The sequence below is a fragment of the Vicia villosa genome, linkage group LG3, assembly GCF_029867415.1.
Source record: "Vicia villosa cultivar HV-30 ecotype Madison, WI linkage group LG3, Vvil1.0, whole genome shotgun sequence".
In the NCBI taxonomy this organism is placed as follows: Eukaryota; Viridiplantae; Streptophyta; class Magnoliopsida; order Fabales; family Fabaceae; genus Vicia; species Vicia villosa.
The window spans coordinates 48503679-48509678 of NC_081182.1; positions in this window are offsets into that span (position 1 = coordinate 48503679).

The following is a 6000-nucleotide window of genomic DNA, read 5'->3' on the forward strand; positions in this document are numbered from 1 at the left end:
AAATTAATAATATAAAAAAGCCAAAATTGTTGCTTATAAGGAGTTGAACTCAGGCCCATGTGGTTAATCTTAAACAATTCTAAATTTAAATAAAAATACAAAATTTGTATCAATATGGTCTCGAACCTAAGTCTCTTCAGATTAAATGACAGTCAATTTAATAAAATAGAAATTGATTTGTCTATTTGTAAATGATAGTCACTTTACTAACAATATAAATTGATTTGTCTAGTTGTTATTGATAGTCACTTTATCAACCGTAGAAATTGATTTGTCTACTTGTAAATGATAATCACTTTATTAACAATAGAAATTGATTTATCTAGTTGTAAATGATAGTCACTTTACTAACAATAGAAATTGATTTGTCTTGTTGTAAATAATAGTCACTTTACTAACAATAGAAATTGATTTTTCTAGTTGTAAATGATAGTCACTTTATTAACGATAGAAATTGATTTGTCTAGTTGTAAAGTGAAAATCATTTAACTTGAAGGGACTTGGATTTGAGACCTCATAGATAAAAATTTATGTATAAAATTTGTTAATATTAGTAGAAATCGTGAAAATTACTTATTTAAAAATTACTTTATAAAAAATAATTTTGCCTTTTTTGGTATTATTCACTGATAACTGTTTAAAATTGAAATTAAAAATAAAAATTAATTTAGTATTTAAAAAAAAAAATTCAACTTGTCAGTTCAGTCACGGTTTAAAAGTATGAAAAGAACCGGTTTAGAAGTAGAAAAAAACCGATTTGAGAAAAATATTAGCAGAAGGATTAATATGATCCGGTTAAATTTTATAAGGGATTAAATTGAGTCAATTTTTTTGAGGGACTAATTTGACTCGTGTAATATTTGTGAGGGACCAAAATGGGTCTTCACTCATATATATATATATATATATATATATATATATATATATATATATATATATATATATATATATATATAAGGAAAGTTATATTTACTCCAAGAGTAAGTTATTATAACTTACTCCAAATTTAGACCATTGATTCTTCTCAATCTAATGGTTAAAAATAATAAGTAATAGTTTTCTCTCTCCACATTTAATTACTTATTATTTTTAACCACTAGATTGAAAATAATCAATGGTCTAGATTTGGAGTAAGTTATAATAACTTACTCCTGGAGTAAATATAACCCTCCTATATATATATATATATATATATATATATATATATATATATATATATATATATATATATATATATATATATATATATATATATATATATATATATATATATATAAGCGGGTGTGATTTCGGATTTCGGGTGCGGGTTTCACACTACCCAAACCCGAAATATCGGGTGGCACCCGAATCCGAACCCAAATCTAGTCAACTTGGATTTTCACCCGTTGACTCGGGTTCGAATGCGGGTGGACCAACATGTTTGGGTCTGCTTGTCATCCCTAATAGAGGAGTTTAATAAAAAAATTGCATATTACATTTTTTTACTAAGAAAAACTTTTTTTAAAGGAAATGAATTTTTTTTTGTGTGAGACTAAAATAGATTATGAGTTTGTTTGGTAAAAATAGTGGTTGACTGATAAGTTAGCTGATAGCTTATAGCTTATGACTGATGGCTGATGACTGATGACTTATAGCTTATAATTTCATTGAAGTGTTTGGTAAAATTATCGGTTGAATTAACTTATAAATGTAAAATGACATAAAATATATTTAATATATAATTATTTTATTTTAAATTAAAATAAATTATAAGAGTTAAAAATGGATTTTAATTGAAATAATAAGGATAAAAAAGGAAGAAAAAGTGATAAGTTATAAGACATAAGCTAAAACACTATTTGAAATAGCGTCTGAAAAATAAGTTATAAGATAGTAAAATAAGTTATAAGCTCGTGATGAAAAGAACATTTTTAAACGGGTCTAAATTATTATATGAATTTATAAAATATAAGACATAAATTATAAGCTCGAAAACATGTATTACCAAACATAGCCATAAATTTAAGAATAAATATGAATATGAATAAATGGATAGAAACTAGTTGGGTATATGATCATGTAAATATGGAAAATTTTGATTTGTCTTTAATAAATTCAGACATAAAGTTTTTCAACACAATAATTTATATACGGATAATCACCAAAAATCTAACCAAAATATGATACATCATTTAAAACATTCATTATTCTTTTTCATTATTTTTTTATTTTTTTAAGTGTAATTCATAGTATCCTCTTGTGTTACTTAAAAAATAAGTAATAAGTTAGTTAATTAGTTGTATAATTTGTTACGAAATAGAATTTTATTTTGAAAATTAGTTAAGCAAAATAAGATTGCTTGGCTTGTAAGTAATCTCAATATAGAAGGCTCCTGTTTTTGTAAAATTTGATATCAACGCAATACTCTCTTCTTCTTTCATATTTTTCTTCTTTTCAATTGAGGAACAAACTTGAACATTGAATCCTTGTGTGTGCATCACGAAGAGTGTTGTTGAAAGTTGTTGCATCAATCGAGTGAAAATTGGTCTTGTTCAAGCAAGATTTTGTTCCAACATCTAGTTTCTAGAACTCTGACTGCGATTCTTGGAAAATCTTGAGCAATGTCTTCTCATCCAAATGAGATTAAATGGATTAAATTTAATAATAAGAATACTTTTGTTCCTACATCAATAAGGGTTTAGAGGATTGGGTAACATACCAAAGATCTTCTATACGAATAACCAGTTACCATATATCTTTCAAATCATCGATGTCCTTTATTAAATCAACTAACCTTGCCATTGTAAAGTCACTCTTTTACAACGATATGAGCCGGTGTCAAAGGAAAAGAAAAAACATTTTATCAGAGAAGCAGGAATAGTAAAAACAATGTAAAACGATATAGAGTCGTAAAGAGAAAAAATGTGAAGTTGTTTAAGGTAAGAAAAATACATAAGAAGGAGGGGGTGTTGGATTGTGTATCTGGTAAACTTTTGCTTTTAAGAACAATAGCTTCTGAATTTGACCAAGTTCAGATTCTAAGCTAGAGTAAGCAGCAACAGGATAATTTAAAGTGTAGACGCAATAAGTAAATCACAACAAAAATTATCATGGTTCCTCTATAACGAGAGTAGTCAAGTCTCCTTGTCCCACAAGAGCTTTTCACTATAATCAGAACTTGATTACAACTTGCTTAGACATACAAGTCCAAGACTTCCTGCTCAATCATACCTGAAAGAGACTTCCTTGCCTAAACACACCGTTTAACACTTCCTTGCTCAATCACACCTGAAAGAGATTTCCTTGCCTAAACTCACAGTTCATGACTTCCTTCCTCAATCACGTCTACGTCTGGAACAGACTTCCTTGCTTAAACTCACAGTTCAAAACTTCCTTGCTCAATCACACTTGAAAGAGACTTCCTTGCCTAAACTCACAATTCAGGACTTCCTTGCTCAATTTAGCCAAAAAGAGACTTCCTTGCCTAAACTCACAATTCAGGACTTCCTTGCTCAATCTAGCCAAAAAGAGACTTCCTTGCTCAATCTAACCAAAAAGAGACTTCCTTGCTCAAACACACTGTTTGAGACTTTTACAAGTTCTACACAAACTATTTAGGATTACAATAATATATACTTGATATATAATTAGAGATACAAAGAATACAAGCCAAGCAAGGACCTTGTTACTTGAGATTTTTAAGATATACAAGTGTAAGAAAATCTCCAACATGGTTATTGTGGAATGGCGCCTATGGATTTATCAGCAAATCAAACATTAAATTATTGTGCATGTAAATTCGCAGGTAATAGTAAATTCGCAGGTAATTGAAAAAAAGGAGGCGTCATATGGAATGACGCCTATGTGTAAAACACCCTCAAACATGGTTATTAGGGTAATTTTTTTGAAATGTGAGTTAGTTTTGTATTTTTTTTTAAAGTTGGTTATTAAAAAAAAAATCTTCTTCATTTGTAAACGTTATCACTGAAATTTAAGACATTTTGTTGGTGTGAATTGAGTAGAGACGTTGTTTCTCAGTGCTCGTAAACGTTCTTATAACTCTGCATCAATAATTAATTGTTGCAAGAGATAACCAATCTATCACTCATCATGCTCATTGCTCATTTGTAGAATCGACTTAAAGAATTTTTTTTGTTTTACGTTATGTTTTATCTCACGATTTTCCTTCATCTTGTTCATAGCTCACTCCTAGCAAAGTCCATATCCTGATTTAACAAGAACAAAATGTGATGGTTGCATTGAAGAGATTTCTTGGATGTGGTTGTTGTTGTAGTAGCAACTATGATTCGAAGATATGGATGATAATGGTGTTAATTAAGCAAGGATTAGGATGATACCATGTGAGAAATTGAATTTGATGCTTTCTATTGATTTACGTAATTCATGTTGTTCCAGTTGGCCAATAACATTGAAGATAGAATCAAATTAATATTTGGTTGACAGACACCATCACTCTTTGTGCATGTTGTTTAGCTTTCTTGTGTGTTTCTGCGTGCTTTCGTGCTTTCGTACTCTTGTATATTTTTTATTTTATTTGTTCCTTTTACATAAAAAATGAAGGATAAACTCAAATTGATTTACCCTAGTTTACAATAATAATGAGGATAAATGAGTGAGTGGTCTAACAAGTTTCTTATTCAACCAGCCTTTATAGTTTTCACAAACCATGATAGCATAGTGATGTATATACGTTAAGTGGACAATCTGTCCTAACAAAAGAACAGATGAAAATTCAACTTGAATACGATGTCAGATTGGACTATATAAAACCAATTTAAATTTTTTATTTGAAATAGAGCTTGATTTATATTTAATAGTTTATTGTTTTTCTCATTTTATTCTTCCGATTGTGATAAAATTTATTATTGATCTCATTTAAGAAGAATATATGATTACAAATATTTTATTTTTGAATAGTTTCTATATGATATTATTTAGAATTGTACTTTAATATTTTTATATATGGCATAGCCTCATTTTTAGTATATTATTCTTAATTAGTTCAGAATTCATATTAATTCTATAAAAAAAATGTATATATGAGTGAGGAATTTAAAACAAATTTTTATCAAGGAATTAAAATAAAGTTGTTCTGGACTGGGCCGACGCCTGGCCTAGTTAGACTATGGCCCAAACTCAATCGAGTTATGAACTAGGCCAATGTCCGGCCCCGATGGACTAAACGCGTGGCCTCCTCGTCAGTCAGGCGTAAACATACGACCTTCGGTCATTCGATTGGACATGACCCGGACAAGGACACATGCCCGACCCTGGGCAGGCGTTCCCTGCGAACACTTCTGTTCGCTCATTCCACCGAGGACCCTCCTCCTCGTAGGGTTCCTTCATTCCTAACCTTCCAGATTAAGCGGAGTCCGCGCACTCCCTAAAAGACCGCGTCTTCCCTTAAGTTTCGGAATGGTTGACCCAGAATGAAGACCACATGCTGGTCTCCACTATCCACGTAGAATCCTGGTAGTCTTCGAATTGGGCCTGAACATCCAGTCCTAGCGAGATCTTGGCCCAACACTAGGTGCTATAAATAGCCTCTTTCACTAGAGGGTCAGGTAACATTATTCACTCTCTCTTTTACCTTGTACTTGCACTCTGATTGCTCTTTCTTCTCACTTTGGCATCAAAGTACCTTGCAGATACACCACCCAATTCACAGAAAACCCAGTTCATTATAGGCCTTGAAGATATATCTGATCAGGTAAGATCAAAAGTCATATCATCTTAAAGGACAAAAAGGAACTAACACGTTCTTTTTAAAGGTTATTTGAAGAGAATGTCTAAGAATCACTAAATTAAAACACTCTATTAAAATTAGTAATTAATATACATTTTTTTTCACTTAAGGGGACTAATATATGTTCCCAAGTAAAGATAAGAAAATTTAAAAAAATATGTATGTTATAAATTAAACGTCACTTAATCTACATTAGAATGTTTTATTTTATTAAATATACAGAATTTAAAATAATATTCTAATTTTAATATGAA